At 34.0% G+C, this 22470-nt stretch overlaps 1 long non-coding RNA gene and 1 pseudogene across 1 annotated transcript in view; one reads left to right on the top strand and one right to left on the bottom strand.

The window, feature by feature from the left end:
* The window catches only part of LOC120619583 (uncharacterized), a 343052-nt gene that overhangs the window by 177896 nt on the left and 142686 nt on the right, over window positions 1–22470 (bottom strand). The gene's annotated exons all lie outside the window — the stretch shown is intronic.
* On the top strand, window positions 10175–10293 carry LOC120619882 (uncharacterized; annotated as a pseudogene).

The following is a 22470-nucleotide window of genomic DNA, read 5'->3' as shown; positions in this document are numbered from 1 at the left end:
ACCTGGCAATCTCTGTATTCTCTTACTCACAGTCACTCTCTAAAGGAGGTGATGCAGATGAAGCCTTTATTATTATTTCCATTTTCTAGGAGATGCAGCTGAAACAGATACCTTAGACCACTCTCCAAGTCATAAAAACCATTTAAGAGGAGAATGTGGATTATAACCACTTTCTCTTCATTTTTCATTAGTTTCTAGTAAAAATCTGTTAAATTGCTGTATTTCCCTTAAAAATACAAATGAACAAATTTTTATAGAATAAGATACCAATGAAGAAAGAAGATACTTTAGAGATATTCTAAATTAAAATCAATTTAAAATGTCTCACACACACAAACTCTTGAGGTTTAGATTGTCCATGAGAATCGAAACTGGTGGCCCTGTTTATTTTAGCTCAAAGCTTTACTAAGTTGCTAGCTAAGTAGACTTTCAGTTGGAATGTTCTGTCTGTTATCTAGTTCAATCCAGGATGAGGCTAATGTGCACTTCCAGCCTTCCTAAATTTCTCTTGCCTGTCTGAATGTGGCATTGTAAAGGAAAGACTTCTTGAACTTTTTGGTGGAGGTGCTTAAATAATAAAGCTTTGGTGTGAAGGCAGGAGGATCTTACACGAGTCTGTTGCACCTATGAATCAGGTAGCACAGCTATAGGCCTTGGGTCCCTTTGGGGTAAACCATGTCAGGGCCTCATCTCTGCAAAGAAATTCTAGAAGAACTATATTTCAAACTTTGCTTGATTCTATGTTTCTGTTTCCTATGAAACATAGAATCTATAAGGCCTAACTACTGTCTAACCTGTTTTTCTGCTTTAAGTATAGGACCTAAAAGATGAAAGAGTGCTTTAGATAGGACCTTAATTGCATTACAATTCTCAGGAGAGTTTCTAGGAATATATTTATACATCTTATAGATTGAAATTTACTCATTGAAGGAGAAACATACCACATTGCTGATTGTGGTTGGTAATTAATTGAGGCATTTTGCAGAGAACTTAACCAAAGAATACCTTCCAGCTTTTAATATTTGGACTTCATACACATATTACTGTCATATACGCATTACATCATTCTCTCTATCTGCCCATTTCTACAGCTTGATTTTTTTTTTTTTTAATTAAAACCTTATAATATGTTCTGGATTAAGAAATGACATCATCCCAATACAAATGGGTATCAGAAAAAGTTCTCTAGATATGAGCATCAGTAAATAACTCTGAGTAAGTTAAACACAAAGAAATTTATAGGGAGATCAGCAGGAACTCAGAATCATCAGGAAGCTGTAGGACCAACTTAAAAATAAGGAGCACCAAGGCAGGTCTGGAGGCTGGGAACCCAAGACACACACACACACACACACACACACACACACACACACACACACACGTGTTATTGAAGAGCAAAATGGTCATTGCTGAAATGTATGCAAATAATAAATATAGTCAATATGCATCAACTACTGTGTATTTATATCTGTTAGCTCACTTAATCATCATCACAACCCCATGAGTTTGGTGTTGCTATCCCCTCCATTTATAAATGAGCGGACTAAGGCAGAATGGTTAGGATCTCTGTCTAATGGCACATACCTAATAAGATATAGTCAGGATTCAAGCCTGAGCAGGCTGGCCCTTATATTCTGTTGAATACTGATGCCACTTGCTATAGGAACTTCAAGAATTTTCAGTATTTTTGATCTTCAGCTCAAAATTTAAAATGAATGACAAGGTCATCCGATCAACCTAGCTGGAGGTTCTCTTCCACCCTTAGGCTAGCAGAGAAAGAAACCCTAAATATAGTCCCGCCATCCTAATGTCAGTGAGGATGAGCTAATTTCTCATAATGAAACAAGAGCACTGTTAGAAAGGGGAAATGGCTGTCTAAGACCTCAAACTAAAAAGGTACACTATCAAAAGCCTGCCCTTTATCACACTCCACTGAAATGAATATTCGAGATTGTCACCTTTATTCAATAAGACCAGAGAAGGTAAACATGCTAATACATTTTATATTACTACTTTTAGTTCAATAAGGAAAAATACGCAATTAGTTACATTTTGAATTATACCACAGAATACAGATATCTTGATTGAAATAGTTTTCACTTTGTAACTGCAAAATTGCTTTTGTCTGAAATAAAATTATCACTGTTGTAATACGACAGAAACAAGTGCTTTTTGGGTTGGGTAGCCAAGGTATTGACAAGCTTTTTAAGAACAGGATGCTTTCTTCAAGTGGAGTCAAGAGGAATCTTGTTTCTCAGAAGAAAGCAGAAGAATTACAAACTATCTTCTTTCTCCCACACAATACAAAAGCATCATTCAAGGTCACCATGAGTGCATGCATTTGTAATGTAATGGAATATGCAATTTATTCATAAAACTAATTCATTGGCTATGGAAAAAGAAAGCTTCAAATAAATATATGCTCAGTGTTTTAAAGTAAGAACATTATTCAAATATGTGGCTTATGCTAGCATTGTTTAACTACGCTGAGGTTTTTTTGCTTTTTTTTGTTGTTTGCTTCTTTAATGTTATTTGCTAATTTCATGCTTCCAGAATGTCAACAAGGGTAATAAAATAGCAATTTAAGGCCACATTAAAAGCTGAACTAAATGGCACCATCTACTGAAGACATTAAAACTAAATTACAGCATGTCCTCCTATCAGAAGGCATCTCTGTAGCTTGAATGTGGAGTAGGGAAGAAAAGACCTTTGTTTTCCTCTCCCCACATCTGCCTAAGGCTGTAGCTCCGAGAGACTAGAAGTCCTGGCCTATTCTTGCTAAAATAATTCCTGTTTGGGCAACTCAATTCTCTTTTCACTTGGAATATTCACTTTCTTCTTATGACAGCTTTTACAGGGTTTGAGGACAATACGATAGTATACAGAATCAGTGGGTCCACATTCTTCCTCTTCTTCACTAGAAGGAAGTTCACCTGGGCATGTAAGGTCAATAAACTTATTCTATGTCCACCTATATCTGTGTATTGAGTGTTGTCAATGTTTAGGACATTGTATCAAGGTCTCTCATCCCCACTCCATCAATCACACACACATATGCTCAGTAGACAAGGTAATGATACTTTTCTATACACTCTCTTTCCTAATAGGTTTCATGTAGATTCTCCATCAATACTCACATTAGGCCATTTTCATATCATACTTTGTATGGGTTTGTAAGGTTGTCTTTACATCATCTGCCTCAGGTAGTGACAAAGAGGAAAAGTCAGTAAGGGATATAAGAAATGTGGACTTTATGTTCAGAAAAATATTGAAATCACATCTAAACATAACTGAGTATTTGTTAGTATTTAAAACATTTCTCTACTCAATGTTTTATTGTAACCTCTTCATGGTAACATGTGGTAACCTACCACATGTTGTGGTAGGAAAAGAAAATGTTACTTAATTTCACAGGAGAAGAAACAGAGTTTGAGTCAGGGGTCTAGTATGAGATTTCTCATTCAATCATGAATATAGTTATAATTTTAGCCTTCAGATAAAATTTTCTGCTTATATCCTAAGGATTCTTCTAGTAGAAATCAATTTTACTTTTACTCTGACTGATGCCAATCTCAAATGCTCTGCTTTTATAAATATGAGAATGTAACCTTTTAAATTTTATATGTCTTAGAAATGGAAAAGCTGCAGAAGTCTTGGTCTCATATAGAAGAATTACATACATTATATCTTGATAACTTTTAATCTGTCTAGGTTTATCTTGACCACATTTAATTACTATCCTAATCTTTTGCCAATCATTCTGTTTTTATTTACTAACATACAATGCCTATCACAATAGTCTCAAAATGACTGACTTTCTAATTAAAATTGGAAATGTCAGACTAACATTAGGCAACCTTTAGTACCTTGGATAGAATTTTACCATGAGCTCTGGAAAAAAATATATCCAGAAAGAGGCAATTCAGCATGATAGGAGCTAATTTTGCAAATCTTGAATGATCATTCCTGTATGAAAGTGAAAGTAACTGCAGATGGAAAAGATCTAAACAAAATTCTAGTGATCTTAAAAAAAAGTACTATAATATGCCAAGAAATAATCACAATAATTACTAGGTATTGATTGCTTAATATTGCTGGCCATACTTCTAACCCATTTTAAAGCTTCCTGGAGAGAGAATTCAATTATAATCATTGACATCTCTGCTGTTTCTTCATCATGATGAAGGAGAGACAAAGTGACTTATTTGATTAGTAATTTGTAAAGCATGCATGTTTCACTCAGTCTTGCCCCTTTATTCAGCTTTCGAGCAAGACTACTCCCAGAAAGCATGCATTTTCTTGTGTTATGCCCTGTGCTGAATGTTACCTGACTCTCATATGCTGACTCCTGCTCTGCTCCAGCTCTGACCGTGATTGGGGGGTAAAATTTGCACAATCCTGGCATTTACTTAGGAAACTCATGTGGCTGTCTCTCAAGGCTATTCTTTTTCCATCAACATTATAGATATCTTGGCCTCCAGATCTACTCTTTGTCTTATTTCTCAAAATTTTCGGAACCTAGTAGAAAAGACAGATATTACTTTGGCTTCTTTGAAGACCAAAGGTTTACAACACTGAGGACAAGAGTTTCCTAATCCATTTAATCCAGTCAATAGCCTTTAAAATACCTATTATTCTCATTTCACAAATGACAGCTCAGAAGTTCAATGATGAAAATAGTCAGTATCACATTGTAAATGTTTGAGCTGAGGCATGAAAAGGATCTGCCTGCTTCTAAGTCCCGTACTCTTAAATCTATTATCTGCTTCCTAAAATCACTGAGATGAAAGATTATTTGTTCTTGCTCTCTCATCCCCCTGATGAATAAACAGAATGAAATAGAAATGAAGTTATTTGCCCAAGGTCATGGAGCTCATCACTGACGCCATCAAGATATATAAACAGGTTTCTGCATTTGTCTTCTATAAATTTGTAATCAAGAAGTAATTGAGGTAAAACAGAATTTTTCCAGGTGTGGCTAAAATTCTTTATAAGAAATCTGATGCCATATTTGCATTTGGCCACAGGACACAGAAACTCTAGAAGCATAATTAAATATCTATTTTCAACTCAGGTTAAAACCAGAAAGAAAAAAAATGCCAATAACTGTTTTTAGTGGAGGACAGGGGTTTTGAAAGAGAACAGTCAATTTTTTATAAATTATATTACTAAGATTGAAAGAATTATGCAAAATTATCTGCTGAGTATGAATATAAAATAATTTTGTATTTCTAATTGTAATACAAAAGTCTTTTCTGATACTGTTATTGTTTCATTAAGAACATTGATCACAAGGCACGGGAAAACTCTTATTTGAAATAACCCTCCCAATTTCCTCCCCCCTCTATAAAAGAGTTTTTTTTCTTTTGTTTTAGTGGACTTGCACTTGATCCACCATGGTTGCATGGTCCGGATTGCAGTTCTTGGTTGTTCCCAACTGAACTCATTTTGCTAGAGAAATATCTCGCCGACTTTTTGTTTTAACACCATCAGAGCTATCAATGCAAACATTGTACCAGACAATGTTAGATATCTGATGGGTTAATAAAAATGTATATTCTATTGGCTAAATTGTGATGATATTTCTGAGTAATTTAATGTTGATCATAAGTTTATTCTTATTATTGCACAAATAACCAGTAGGCTTGAGTAGGTTAAATAAATCAACTATTTGGCAACTTGGTAGGTTAGACAACACTACTTGAGAAGAGGAAGAAGGGAGGAAGTGACGTCTAGAAGCACTTTTTTTTTTTTTAGGTAAGTGTGACTATTTTTCAATGGCTATTTTCCTAAATTTTCCCAGATTCTTCATTAAGGTATAATTGATATACAAAAAAACTACACATGACTAATGTATACAGGTGAGTTTAGACATATGTATGCACTCACATTATCATCACCACAGTCTGAGTAATGAAAATTTCCATCACTTCCAAAATTTTCCTATTTCTTTTTGTTTTGTTTATTTGTTTTTTATGCTAAAACAACAATGATATTGTATTTGTTTTCTTAAATAATTTCTTGAATATAACACATCAAAAGCATAGCCAACAAAAGCAAAAATACATGAATAGGACTACTTCAAACCAAAAAGCTTGTGCACAAAAAAGGGACCAATGAACAGAGTGAAAAGGCAACCTATGCATTAGAAAAAAATGCTTAAAAACTATACATCTGATAAGGTGTTAATTTCCAAAAAATATAAGTAACTCAATACCAAATGAAATAACCCAATTAAACAATGGGAAAAAGATTTCAACAGACATTTCTCTAAAGAAGGCATACCAATGGCCAACAGGTATTGTTGAGCATACAAAAGGATGCTCAATCATCAGGGAAATGCAAATCAAAACCACAATGAGGTATCACTTCACACCTATCAGGATGGCTATCATCAATAAAACAAAAGATAACTGTCGGCAAGGTAGTAGAGAAATTGGAACCCTTGTGCACTGTTGGTGGGAATGTAAATTGGCACAGCGGCTATGGAAAACTGTGGAGGCTCCTCAAAAAAAATTGAAAAAAGAACTACCATGTAATCCAGCAATTCTATTTCTGGGTATAAAGAGCTTCCAAGTTTACTGCAGTGTTTTTCACAATAGCCAAAATATGGAAACAACACAAATGTCCATTAAGAGATGAATGAGAAAAGAAAATGTAGTATATACATACAATCCAGCTTAAAAAAGAAGAGACTTCTACCACTTGTTATAACAGGGATGGATCTGGAAGACTTTATGCTGGGTGAAATAAGTCAGTAACAGAAGGACAGATACTGCATGGTTCCTCACATATAAGGGATCTAAAATAGCCAAAGGTATAGAAACAGACAATAGAATGGTAATTATTAGGGAGTAAGGGGGACGGAAATTCTTCTGTAGATCTGCTCTACAGAAGAGTACTTATAGTTAACAATGAGGTACTGCACACTTAAAATTCGTCTAATGACTATTTTTTTGAATGACTCAAATGATCAGCATTAACACTGGGACTGATAAATATCTTGGATAGTGGTTTGGTTTTTTTGGAGCCTTAGGGCCAGGGCTACATCTTTTGACTTTTAGAGTTCCTTTCCACCTCTGAATCAACAAAGCAAAGCTTTCCATTTGGGCAAATTTGACTAAATGCATGCCTTTTACAATTGAAGTGGATTTAACTCACTCATTTCTTCATCTTATTCTCAATTATACATTTCCAATCACTTAGTCACTTTAATCAATTACCTATTGAAGCACTGTGGTTCTAGATGTACCATTATTAATATAGAAATTAAGTGAGAGAAAGCATGTGGGATTTTGAGCATTAAACACAACCAATTAAATCATATTGGACCCACTGACTTAGGTTTCATTTTATTATGAGTATTTATCTTGACATTGCTAGTTTGTTAGAATTTAGCGCACCAGCCTTCATCTTATGGTCGCTATTATTACAGGATTATTTACGCAGGGAAAAAAAGATGAGATTGCCAGTCATTGCTCACTTAGATTAAAGTTACAAAATCAAAACCACTCTGACTGAAATGGCCATCTGATTACATCTACAAGGCAGGGTTTTGGGAGGGGTTGGTGCTGAATAGAGTTGGTAAATATTTGCCTAATGTGTAGCATGTGTGATGTTAAAATTGATAACGTAACAACTATATTCAGCTATAGAAAACAGAACTCCTGCTTTTAGAAATTTACCAAGTGAAGGATTGTTATGCATTAAATTATTATGCATAAGTTTACCAATTTATGCATAGTAATTTAATGCATAAAAAAATGAAACATGACATGTGGAATCATACAGACTTGGGTTAGAATCTTAACTCTTCTATACATTAACTATGATTTACTGGATCTTACCAACCTTCATTTCTTTTACATGTCAAACTAGAAAGGTTTGTTGGGAGAATCAAATGTGATAATGAATACGAAATTCTAAGAACAGTGACTGTGGTGAGTGATTAACAAAGCAAACTTTTTAATATTATAAATAGAAAGTATGGAAAATATACACACATTATAATTAAAATCCTGAAAATTCTTTAAAATAGCAGCTTGAATAGATTTGTTTAATGCATAAACAACTGTAGTGATATTTTTAATGAAAAAGTGAACAAGTGAAATTTAATGTTTTTAATTCAAAATTTAGCCTTATCAATTGCAACTTTGCAGATACCCGGGAGAAGTGTGGCATTGCACGTTTGTAATGAATGCTCTCATGAGCCCTGGCTTCTGATATTTTTCTCAAGGAACCAGCAATATGAGTAGGTGTTTCTACTTTGTGGTGGTTTATAAATACTTGTCTACAGAGTGCATCCTTTCCTCTCAGTGGTTCCCAAAGTTTAGTGCTGAAAATAAAAAAACATATTAGCTCATCAAATATTCAAATTCAAAGTACCCTACAGATTCTGATTAAGGTTCTGGTGGAGTGATCATGAAATGTGAATATTTTGAAAGAATCGTAGATAACTCTGATTCAGGTAGTTAAGAACAACATTTTGACAATTGCTGCACAATTGTCTCTGTTCTGTGTATTTTTATAATAAAAACCAAGAAATCCAGGCTGGATGGAGAAGAACATTAATAACAGAAGAAGACAGGGGCTGGTTTTAAGTGGAGCTGATGTCAACATTTCTATGTTCAAAAATGTATGACGGTCTCCAGTCTTTTCATTATGATCTGAAATGAACTGATGGTGAAATTGGTACTTGCTGGGTGAAGAGAAGAGGCCTATGCGAAGCCTTGTGTGTACAATGATCAAGATTAAAATTGGTCAGGAGGGTATGGTGGATATATTGAAAAATCAAATAAGCCAGCTATGAAGGAAGAATGTAATAATACATTTCTAGTTATGCCTATCATCACAAAGGGCTTCGCAAAGAACACAACTTGAAAAACAGCAAAACCAAGATTTAAACTTAGGCATTTCTGTATTCTTTCACTAAAATTCTCATACGCATCTCTAACTTATAATACGTATTCAGTGTTTACTTCTGATTGCATACAGAAACAAACTATCAAATGTATAGTGATCTCTTTAATAAGAGGGTCGATAATCAGGATTTGCAACATCTCATTATATATTTAAGATACTCCTCAACTTAACTCTCATGTCCTGCTAGCAATATTATTACGCCTCATGTCGTTAATTCATTTAGCAACCCCGATAGAATGAAAATCTGAATTTCCTGTGGGCCCAATCTAGACTGTTAAATGGTGTTTAGTAGTGATGTCCAGAGAACAAAGTTACTTGATGATCACAAACCATGTGAAAACTTCAAAATTATTGTTTTTCTTGGCAAATTCTCTGTAATAGCAATGTTTACTTAGCAGCTAAGATTTCTCCAGAGGAAAGTTTAAAATAACTAATGTTTTGCAATTAAATAGGATTTTTCTTATTAAAATAATTCAGAATCAGCTAAGAGTGAACACTGTCAATGTCCTAGTAAAAATATTCATTAAACTTAATTTTAAAATAACACTTAAATCATCTCGAGATTGCAGCATCTAATTTCAATAGTTATACTGCCTTCTTTAACAATATAACATAAAGTAATATACTAATTTATTTAACAAATGAAAAAGAAAAAACTTGCTACAAGACTACCCCACTACGATAACACTTGTTAAGAAGCTTTGAGGGGAGCCTGTTAAAATATTTAAGTCTTTAATTATAGCTCATTTCTTTTAGCTTTATGGGTGGTGTAAGTATTAAGCTAGAGTGCTACAGACCTACAAACAGATGGGCTCAAATTAACTAAGAAAATAGAGAAATTAGGCAACTATATTTTCCTTGCACATGTGAAAAATAGAATAAAAAATTGCTGGCCTATGCATGTTGCAGGCAAGGGAGTAACATACTAACTGAGACTAAACCAAGAAGTAAATACAGTTCAGTAAGGCCAAATTGTTTTTCACTCACATCTATTTTAATATTTTACACACTTCTTATTTATTATTTCCTTTACCTTTTTTTTTGTTTGTTTGTTTCATCTTAGACTTCAATTTGGGGTATTATTTTCAATTTACTTATTATTCTAAGGCAAATACAGAGCATATCAATAACTGTGTTTTTTTCAGGTAGGTGCTTAGAACATGATAACGATATGATCCTCAGTGGTTAGTGTTATTTATTTATTCTTATTGAAATCATTATTAAAAAGTTGGGATCAAGAAAAAAAAATGTGGTCCACGGCCATGCCACCCTGACCAAACTTGATCTCATCTGATCTCAGAAGCTAAGGAGGGTTGGGCCTGGTTAGTTCTTGGATGGGAGACCACCTAGAAAGACCAGGTGCTATAGGTATAAAAAATAAAAAATAAGATAAGCTGACAAGGTCCTTGCAATCTGTGAGGTCAACCAAGGGTTGCCTCGCCTGAAAAAAAAAGATAAAAAACATGTCTCAGTAGTGAAAGGAACATCACACAAAAGCTTGTGCATCTCACTCATAGCTGTTTATCATATAAAAACAAACTGGCAGGAAATCAGAATTGTCATACTCACAAGCAGGAATCCAGAGAGAGAACAATTTATTTAAGAGAAGCACACACTATAGACGGTGAGAAGCTTACAAGAAGGTAGGCTGAGAAGAATTAAGAAATGATGTAGCATGAAGTGGGGTAAATTAGTGAAGTTTCAAATGATGCTATGCTGTCTATGACTATGGTTTCTATGGTTACATTTGTATCTTAACATGATAATTAATGTTTATCTAAAATCATAGGGATAAAAAAGATCTATCTTTTGGCATGTTCAAATCAAATCATCCATTACTTTCTTAGAACATTGGTTTCTGTAAGTAAAAATCATGGCTATTAAAAGGCTGAGAAATTTAATTCCACAAAATATTCACTTCTTGTTGATGCTGAATAAAGACTATACTGTATAATTTGGCTGTTTTTCTTTGGGGAGAGAGAAGTGAGCAAGGGAATTTGGAGAGGTAAAGTGGGGAAACTAAATTTAAATTTGCCATCTAAGGTAGCAGAAAACTTATTTTCCCTTTCAGAGGGAGTATTGGAAAAGTACAAGTATATAGGAAGGTATGGGGTGTGGAGATAGCATCACAGAGGTGACAGGAGCCAGCAGAGGGCAGGAGAAAAGGTACCATTAGAAAACAGAGCACCCTACTCATGAGATTATGCCATCCCTTACCTTCCTGGGACTCAGATGAATCAAATGAAGGAATTGCACTGGCTTATCTATAAGGTCTACCAGCTCCAAATCATAAAAATTTGTGGCAGGGGAAGGTTCATGATTCCTAGAAAGACCCATGACTTCTGAGGGACTAGAAAGAGAATGAGGTTCAATCCCCATCTTGGTTTCTTTTGTTAATTCCTAGCCCATTCCATTTGGAAACTCCTTCATAAGAAGTTTGGCTGCATCCCAAAGTAACTATGGTTTCTATTCTCATTCTTCTTCCCCAAACATCCCCTGAGATTATTGGTTCTCCCCTAGCTCTTCCATCTCTTATCACAAGAAAGGACTAGCCATTCTCTGTGCAGGTACTAGATTCACTGTTGACTGCTGCATAATGTTTTCAGGTTCATAGAATTATAAATTGTCAAAAAAACCGAATTACATACATCAGTCCCCATAGTCTACAGCCAAGAAAAAAATGAAGCCCAGAGACATGAAGGAATCAACCTGGAGTGACACCAGCAGTTACCACAGATCTAGGAACAGAATCCACATTGCTTAACTTCCAAATTATTTTCTCTCTGCTCTTTATCACTGTGTAGCTGACTTCTTATCATGAATTATATTACAGTATCCCTTGTTTCCAAAATATTATATTAAAAAATGGGACCATCTTTTCATGCTTTTTTAAAAATTAAGTTTATTGATATTGGCTTTGAGAAAAAAATGTTTAATGAGTATTTCATGAATCTCATTTCTAGTCAACCCAAAGTGCTTTTCATTTATCAATTTCTCATTTTCATCTTTGGTCTTAAGTTCATTACACTACTTTTTATCTTCAATGAATTGTGATTGGCATATACTAACCTACATCTTCTGCAATATGACTCTGACATTGGTGGTGGTGGTGTGGGAGGCAGTATTGGAGAATGTGGTGTTGGTCGCCACTTAGTATTAGATGCAGATTCAGGATTAGAAAAGATCTACTTAATCGATATTTCTGCTTTTTTGTTGTTGTTGTTTTTATATATATCAAAAGGGAAAATAAAACACAGTTTCAGTGACTTTCTAAAATGTAAAATGATTTTGAATGATTACACATTCACTGAATATCATAAATGGACTATTAGCAACTAGCATTCTTCTCTATTCATCTTATTTTTATTTACTACACAAAAGCCATTTATCAAATACCTTGCAAAAGAAATAGAGATGCAAGCACAGGTCTTTCTTTCAAAAAGCTCACATTTGATTAAAAGTATCTGGAGGCAGAAAGGGAAGTAGTCACCATCGATGTTCACTGCAAAGCTTTATGCTAGATTGTCTGTCTCTCAGTGTGTGATATCTGCAAATAGGCAGACCCAGATCCAGACCAGGAAAGATGGGGAAGGTTTCCAGAAAAAGGCCATATCTGAGCCTGTTGGTGAATCACAAGGAGTGAGCCAAGTGAATATACAGAATGGCAGAGGGTGATATAACACACAAAATTATAAAATCCAGAGCTAAATAGAATAGGCATGCTCCGGAAAATACAGTAGTTTTGGAATGACCAGACTGCAGGAAATTCTTGGACAATAAACAGACATTTCTCATTCCTACAGTTCCCTCTATGCCAAGTTAGAGCTGGGCCTTCATGTTGAACACTACAGGAAACCCTTGAAAGACTTTAATTGAGAGAGCGATAGTATGAGATTTACTTTTTCATAAGCTGCCACTGACAGCAATATAAAAGATCGATTTGGCAGAGCTTGGGGTGTATAAAGACCTGAGACTTGAAAAATAGCAACCAAATAGTAGCTTCTTATAATAACCCAAGTAAGAGTAAAAGCAGCCTCGGTAAGAATGGAAAAGCAAGATGCACTGAAAACCATTAAGGGGAGAAAATGGATACTCCAGAAAACAGAGGGGCCTGAGGATGTGAAATTAATCAGCCTGGGCCACACTTAATGAGTACCAGAGCTGCGATTGGAACCAGGTGCCTACCTTCAGTCAAGGAACATTCTGCAACACCACTCTGCCTCTCCGAGTCTACGCTTTGACAATGACAATAATTAAATTTAAGATGGATTGTCTATTTATAGCAAAGGCCTATATTTAAGAGACCCCATTCTTCCTCATTATTCAAAGAAAGTAAATGCAGGTGTTTGATTCAAATAGAATAGGATGTTAACAACCTCCTCAATGCCTGAACTTCTTAAAAACAAATAGACATTGGCTGCCCTTGATTTAACCTTAGAGCAGGTATCGGTTCCCTTCATCAGTGAGCAAGGGGATGATAGATTTCCTGACTTGTCCCTGGATTTTTTTTTTTCTAACTCAAAGCAGCACAATGTCAATAGGGCCCTTTGCCAAGTGTGAGGCATCTCACATCAAACCCTCATTCCTAAACAGATGTGGGGGAGTGGATAGGAAGGAGTAGGAGTCAAGGAGAAGTGTAGGGTTAGCTGCAAATTACTGCATCTTTTTAGTCAAATGCCAGAGATTATGTCAATGCCACATCCTTACTGCAAGGATCGAATGGAGGAATGTGTGTAAAAGGGCTTTGTGAAGCTGTAAATGAGAAATTAGAAGTTAGGAGTTGTTATTATTCATTTCTCCAAAGTGAAAAATGCTTAATAATATTTTACAATGCTCAGTTTTGAGAGGTATGATATTTCTTTGTCCCAACTAGTTTCTCAAAATGAAAATAGCATATGCTATTTAATATATAGAACATTATAATCACAGATTGCATACAAACTGTCCTCAACTGACTTTAATTTGTTTATACACACTGCTTAGACTACTTCTGGTAAATGGTAGCTACTAGAAATTTTGTGGGAGGCTTAGATATACCCCCAACACACAACATCACTATCAGATTATAGAACAAGAAAGTTTTATATCATGCATGTAGGCATTTATTATCTGAAAATTATTAGCAAATACATAAAATGAAAGCAGCTCCTAAGAGCTGTTCTGTAGGCTTGAGCAAGTCCTCGAACCTGGAGAGAAGTACTGTGTTCAGTGCTGCAGTGGTCATTAGATTTTCATGAAGAAAGAAACTGGAACTCACGTTTGTGTTCCACACAAGGGCATATCTGGGATGCACTTTCATTCAAGATGAAACCCTTAAATATATTCTTCATACACATACTGAGAAGTGGAAAATGTAAATTGGGGATGTTATGAAAATAGCGTTGGCAAAATGTCAGGAAGAAGTTCTCATTGTACTTTAACGATAAATCAAGACAGAAGAGATGGAGCACGTGACTAGAAGCGGAGACTGAAGAATCCCTTGATGGGGCATTCGCTTGCAGATTTATCTGTTGATTTCAATATTAGAGGTTTTGAGACTAAAATTGGGCTGTGGGTGTTTGCTTTTGAACAACTCTTCTCGTAGCACTGAGGATTTGAAGCAGCCTTTTTAGACCTGGCCACCACCAACACTAACATAGTTGAGTGAATAAAATGCATACGTGTGTGTGTGTGTGTGTGTGTGTATGTGTGTGTGTATACACATACATACATATAAATACATGTAAATATATAAAACAAATTATATAATATGTAATATATATATCATTATATACATGTATGTGGATATATGTATACATATATATGTGAAACATAATTCAGTGAAACCATGTTATCCATTGTAAAATACACCTAAACTCTCTCTTGCTTCTGAGCCTGGAGGTAAGAGACTCTCAAGGCTTGTGGCCACCACTGTAGCTTTTCCTGCCCCTTCTCTGTCTCCCCATCTGTTTTCCTAAATCTCATTTGTCTTGATCTCTACCTAAATGCCCCACCCCCGCCACTCAGGGTGCCTTCCCTGATGTCCTGCACTATATAAATCTGTCATTCTAAGTTCTTACTGTATCCTGGATTTCCCTGTTGGTAGCATTAATTATACTTATGATTACTTGTCAAAGATAGATTATATATGCTTTGGGGAGAGAGTGAATGACAATCTTCACTGTTTTTTTTAGCCTCATGAAATTGCTGATATTCTATTGTGTTTTGACTTAAAAACAACAGTTTCATGTGGTTCAAGATTGTTATATGCCTTAGCACTTAACAGAGTACCTGTCTGAATGCTAAACACCACATATATCTTAGGGCGAATTCATCAAATATGCTTCTGTTAATGAACACAATCAAATAGGCATTCAGAGGATTTGTACGAACTCCATTTTTTCTCTAGATCTCATTTGTTAATGATGGACTAACTTATTTGTAACAAAATGATCCATTATATAAGCATTATTTATTTATGTGACATCTATGTTACAGAACACATCACAAGAATTTTAAAAAAGAAATGGAAAGTTTAATAGTAATTTATGCTAGTATATATGACTAGTAAATGCAATGCTCTCCACTTAAACCAAGTGGTTTTACTAGAAGTTAAAACATTCCTCGGTGTCCTTTTTATCCTCTCCTTTCTCATTCCCTCATTTGACCCAGGGTGGAATCCTCCCTACTTTCTACTTCTCATGGGGAAACCATGGAGACACATATTGTCTGGGACAGACAGCCGAAATGATCATCTGATCATCCTAAGTTTCCTTTGGTACTGGGAAAATGAATATTGACCTAAAAGTAGTCATGGCCTTAGAAAAAACAGTATTGTGGAAGGTTACCTAGAAATACAAAAAGTTTTAAGCCTTTGGATGGAAATTTTGGTAATTATTTCAGAGAGGGTTGGTAGCCCTTGGGCCAAATCCAGCTCACCAACTGTTTATTTCAATAAAGTTTTATTAGAACACATTCCTTCTGATTTATTTTCATTTTGTCTATTGCTGCTTTCTCACCAAAACAGGAAGTTGAGTAGTTGCCACAAAGATTATAATGTTGCAAAGCCAAAAATTCTTACTGTTATTATAGAAAAAAAAAAAAAGTTTGCCAAATCTTGGTTTGAGAAATTCGTTCTTATATCTGTCTAATTGTTTAGAAATTATTGTTTGAAAATTCAATATCTATGATAACACATGTAGAGAGTGATTAAATCATGCTAACTGGCATCATTATTCCATTTGCCTACTATAACATAAGGTAATGGCATCATCACCATGAGAAGTAATTTCCATCTAAGTTTGAGCTTAAAGAGGAGAGCACAGTTTGTTGAATATGAAATGACTCATGTCAGAATGCTCATACACTGACCCAAAATATGGCAACAAATCTGGATTACTGAAATTTCCTTTGTTCTCTCATTCCTTTCTTCAGAATAGGTTGATGTAAGCTACAAAAGCTACAAAAATCAAAACTCGGTGTCTGGGTTTTGATGCTTAACTGGGCTCTCTATGGACCCCATTCCTTCCTTTGATGACCTGTGAGATTTGCCCCAGGCAGATTGAAATAATGACACCCCCTAAAAAAAAATCTCATTATTCTAGGGGTTATGAGCTTCCACCTGATACAGAGAAGTTTCCTCAGCTATCACAAAGAGATGAAGTGTGAGGAGCCAATGGAAGCCCAAGCCCACCGCGCAGGTCCAACCCTGCTGGCCACAGATAATGCACAGCTTTGAATGGGGCTGTGTCCTATCAGGTCACATAGGTGCTTCCAAACACCTCTGGATATGATAATTCAAGATTTTTCCTGAACTAATGAAAAAAAGTTATCATTTACTGAGCAAAAACTGCATTTTTTTTCTCCTAAGCTCTGTTGAAAGTTGCATTTTCCACGTGTGCCTTATCTCTGTTCCATCCCTAGATGCCATTTTTAAGTCTCTGTGATTTTTCTACAGCCAAATTATTAACTCCCTAAGTGTCATTAGGCAAGACCTGTCTATTCATTGCTCGCAGCTTCTGTCATATTATAGTCTTTAGTACATCCTCTAGTCATTTATATCTGGTTCTTATTTCTGGAGACACACATACATGAACACACATAATTACCAGTTATATCCACCAATGTTTTTTTTTTCCTTGCTGACTTTGTTATTCATTAGAGCATATTGTATTCTTCTGGCAACACTAGCTTTCTATTTGGCTTAGAAGTTAGTGTCTCTGTGCCATCTTTTCTCAATAATGCATGCAAAAATCACAAATTAGTAGTGACCCTCTGCACAACTAATTTTCTTCATTATCCTGAATCTAGATGGATGTCATTTCCAAGGTTCCTTACAGTTAAACAATGATTATTAAATGAATAAACCAGATAGAAGTAATTCTTTAGCTGAGAAACTAGAGAATTATTTATTTTTGTGTTAGAAGTTATTTCACATTTTTTTTTTTTTTAGTTTTTCTGCTTTAAAAATATAGTATGCTGGCTCGTTCTTTGAGAATTAACATGTGTCAATATAAAAGAACTACTCATTGTCAAGCTAAATCATTGGAAAATCAGAAAATATTTTAAATAATTCTATTTTACTTAAATTTGAGGCAAAGTACTTCATTATGGCTGTAGGTGATAACAAATGAAAAATCCCAGAAAAATCTTCTGACTACTCACTAGAAACCTCTAATAACATTGTATAAGGGGTTCAGTAGAGGTTTGCAGATATAAGCACACACTCCTTAATTTTAAAAAAAAGAAATACTCATGTCAGTGAATAAGTTAGATGCTGAAGACAGAAAGATGAATAAGATACTACCTTCATCTTTAAGGAATTTTACCTTGTGTGCTACAAGAAAAAAAACAGTGAATCCCTAATAACAATGAAACAATCTAAATACTAAAATTGGCATTAATAGAAGTAAACTGATAATTCAGAGCCAGAACTTAAGCCAATAAACTTGTTGATTTTTTTGAAATTTAAATGAACAGACCTATAAATTAGCTATTAGTTAAAGAAGGCTTAGAAATATTGCTAAGAAAGTCAGCAGTGATCCGTAGGAGAAAAAGGAAAAGTGTGAACTCTGAATCAAATGAGAGAGCTGTATCAAATAATCCATCTGAGTTTTTGTTGGTTGTAAAAACATAGAATAATTACCAACAAAATAATGAGAAGGTCAGAACATGTTATAATAAATGCAGTGTTGCCAGCATCTCTCACTTTAATTGACATTCATTTTTAAAGAAAAACTGTGACATTCACACTTCAATTATAAATGATAAGAATACTAAACAAATTGCAAAACAAATAAAAGAGCTAAAAAATTAAAATTCTACACGGAACAAAACAATAACAACAAAAGGTTTACACTTAAAATGAAATCTGGGTTATACCTCCTCAAATGCTCTAGATTCACCATTGACTCAAGCATCTAAGTCCTTCACGATAATTATTAGGAAGGTTTTCATTAACTGAACTAATAATTTTTAATTGATGTATTTAATTTTATGCCAATATAGACAATGTGGACCTGACATACACACCATAATTGGCATTAAATTAATTTTTAAAATGGAATTCATGTTGTTCATTTCTATAACAAATCTTCAAGGGCTTTGCATTGCATGTTGAATAAAGTACTCACTCCTTCTCAATAACCTTTAACCTGCCCCAAATGTTGGACCTAATTACCAGTCTATTGCTTATTTCTCCTTTGTATACATTTACTTATCTTTAAATCATTGACTTAATGTTTGTCAAACTGAGAGCTGCTTCCTCTTTCAGGGCCAGCGTACAATTTGAGTCATTTATAGCCAATAAGAGGGAAATGACTGCAAGAAAGTACAGAAACCAATCAAAGAACTTTACTCCCTTTATGCTATACTAAATGCAATGCTAAATATTGCATGCTGTCTCCAACTATCTTTCAAAAATGTGAATCTTTGAGGATCTAAAGAGATCGCAGTACTGCTTGTTTGGTGATGGGCTCAAATGTATAGAGTTGTAGCCTCTGACTTACAGGGGAAAAGCAGGGCTGATGGATATTTTGTTCCTTGTATTGCCATGATTGTTTTTTAAACCTCCAGACAAAATTCTTATACCATTTGAAACAGTGCAGGGACATGTGTTGGTTCATTTGTATAGAATCACAGAAATCAAGAAAGCAGGGGAAAAGTATTTAATAAGGCATTAATGTGGGTTATATAATGTTCTCCCTCGTTTTGGTCCCAGTCCATTGCTTGAGAATGGCATTCAAGTAACTTGTGTGAAAACTGAAAAGCCTCACCAGGTATTAATTTCATAAACTTTTATTGAAAAAAACAAGGGCTTACAAGGCAGGTTGTGAAGAAGATCCATAATATATATTATATGTTATATAAAAATTGTTATATATTCATAGGTCAATTAACTTGCATTTTCTACAAGATTTTTCTCTGCTTCCATGCCTTTCTTTAGATAATGTCTTCCATCACAACTACTTATTAAAAATAGGTACATATGTAATTAAAAGTTTCAGATAATAATTTAAAGACAAGAGATTCTAAAGTGTACTCACAATTGCTAAATATAGCTTATAACTTTGTTTCTATTGTGGCAAATATTGTTATTCTAGTTGTTAGTTAATACACTAGATAATTATAAGTTTATAGGTTTTTGCAGAGAGGTTCCTAAATGACATCTATAGCAAGTCCTCAAATAACAGTTTCGTTCAATGTCAAATGGGGGTTAAATGGGTTAATATAATATAAAAAGAGATTCTCAGATAGTCTATTGGAGGCACAATTAAAATAATATTTAAAAAGTTAAAAATTAAAGACAAAAAATATATCTCAACCAAATAAAAACCAAAAGAAAATTAAATAGCTATTTTATATTGTATTAAAAAAATTAAAAACAAAAAAAATAATAAGATAAGGATAAAAGATAGCTGTTACATGCTGGTATATTAAACAATAGTTAATGAAGATATAGCTATTATAACATACACACCTAAAAATCTAACCTATAAATATATCAGAAAACAACCTTTTGAAAAACTGATAGCTAAAGTAGGAAAGCTGAAATGCTGAAGATCTGAATAATATAATGAATACATGTAAACTATTAGATATATAGGAAAGACTATTAGATATATAGGAAAGACTACCCAACAAAGAAGCTAGTTTGGTTTTAAGCACCATACATCATTTATAAAATATAGATTGTGCACGGGGCCACAATGGAAGACTGTTCCACTTGTTTTTAAAAAAATATGTATTATCAAATAACTGTTTAGTTAAAAAAGAAAATTACAAAGTAAGTCAAGAAATTTGGCAATATCGATAAATATCACACTGCAAGTTTAAAAGCACACAAGTAAAGCAGTACTTAGATAAAAATGTATACTTTAAATGTACTTACCAAAGAAAACTAAAGATAAAAAAAAAAATAAATGTTAAAATCCCAAAGAATCAACATCGACAACAAACCTTGAAGTAATAAGCAATTGTAGCAAGGTTTCAGGATGCAAAGTTAATAAAAAAGTTAATCATTTTTTTCTATGCAAACCAGCAATGAGCAAGGAAAATTTAAAAACACAGTAAAATTTACATTCGCACCCCCCAAAAATGAAATACTTAGATATAACTTTAACAAAATGCATATATGAGAAAACTCTGATGAACTAAATTAAAGAACTAAATAAAGGGAAAGATAATCCAAATGTATGAATAGTAAGATCCAATATTCTCAAGATGTTAATTCTTCTCAGCTTGATCTGTAAGTTCAATGTAATCCCAATCAAAATTCCACCAAGTTATTTTGTGAATATTGGCAAATGATTCTAAAGTTTATATAGAGAGGCAAAGACCCAGAATAGCTAACACAATATTGAAGGAGAAGAACAAAATTGGAAAATAGATATCATCTGACTTCTAGACTCACTATAAAGCTAAAGTAATTAAGACAATGTGGTATTGGCAATAGAAGAAGAAAACAGATCTATGGAACAAAACAGAGAACCCGGAAGTAGATTCACACAAATATAGTCAACTAATCTTTGACAAAAGAGCAAAGACAATAAAATGAAGCAAAAATAGTCTTTTCAACAAATAGTACTAGAACAAATGGACAACCATGTGCAGAAAAATGAAGCTAAATGCAGACCTAACACCCTTCAAAAATCAATTTAAAATGCACTATAGACCTAATATTAAACTGTAATACTCTTAAATGATGACATAGGATAAAACCTAGATGATTTTAGTATGGCAGTAAAAGCAAAAGGAATACTTCCTAACTCATTCGGTGAATCTAGCATTATCCTAATATTAAAACCAGACAAAATTACAAGAAGAGAAAATTACAGACAAATCTATCCCATAAGCATAGATGCAAAAATCCTCAACAAAATATTAGTAAATCGAATTCAACAATGTATGAAAACAATTATATACCCTGACCAAATGGAATTTATACCAGGTATGCAAGGCTGATTCAACATATAAAAACTAATCAATGTAATTTATTGCATCAACAGGTGTGAAAGAAAAATCACATGATCATATCAATAGATGCAGAAAAATCACTTGACCAAATCTAAAATTCATAATAAAAAATTGCAGTAAAAATACTCAGGATTAGAGGATAACTTCCTCAACTTGATAAAGAATATCTACAAAAAATCTATAGCTAACATACTTAATGGTGAGTAACTTGAAGCTTTCTCACTAAGATCAGGTACAAGGCAAGGATGATCCCTCTCATCGCTCTTTTTCAACATCATACTAGAAGTTCTAGTTAATACAATAAGACAAGAAAAGGAAATTAAAGGCATACCAATTGGGAAGGAAGAAGTAAAAGTGTCTTTGTTCACAGATGACATGACAGTTTATGTAGAAAATCAGAAGAAATATACAACAAAACAACGACGAAAAACTCCTGGAACTAAAAAATGATTATGTCAAAGTTGTAAGAAACAATATTACTATACAAAAGTCAACTGCTATTTTTTATACTAGCAAGGAAAAAGTAAAATTTTAAATGAAAAACACAATACTATTTACAATAGTACTCTCCAAAATGATGTTGCTTTCCTATATACAATGTCAAGAGAAGACAAGCCACAGACTGGGAGAAAATATTTGCAAAATATGTTTCTGATAAAGAACTATTATGTCAAATACATAAAGAAATTTTAAAATGAAAAATAGAAAACAAATAACCCCATCAAATGTTTACTGAAGACCTTGACAAACACCCCTCCATAGAGGATATACAGATGGCAAGTCAGCATATGAAAAGATGTTTAACATCATATCTCATCAAAGAAAAGCAAATTAAAAAGAGATATCAACAAACACCTATTAGAATGGCCAAAATCTGACTCACCGATAAACCAATGCTGACAAGAATGTGGAGCAACAAGAATTCTAGTCCACTGTTGATGGGAATGCAAATGGTACAGCCGCTTTGGAAGAAAGTTTGGCAGTTTTGACAAAACTAAGCATACTCTGACCATATGATTCAGCAAATCTTTGGTATTTACTCACTGAAGGTGAAAACATATCCATACAAAAAACTGCACATGAATGTTTATAGCA

This window comes from Pteropus medius, unplaced genomic scaffold, assembly GCF_902729225.1.
Source record: "Pteropus medius unplaced genomic scaffold, Ma_sr-lr_union100, whole genome shotgun sequence".
In the NCBI taxonomy this organism is placed as follows: Eukaryota; Metazoa; Chordata; class Mammalia; order Chiroptera; family Pteropodidae; genus Pteropus; species Pteropus medius.
This window is presented reverse-complemented; position numbering and strand designations above follow the sequence as displayed.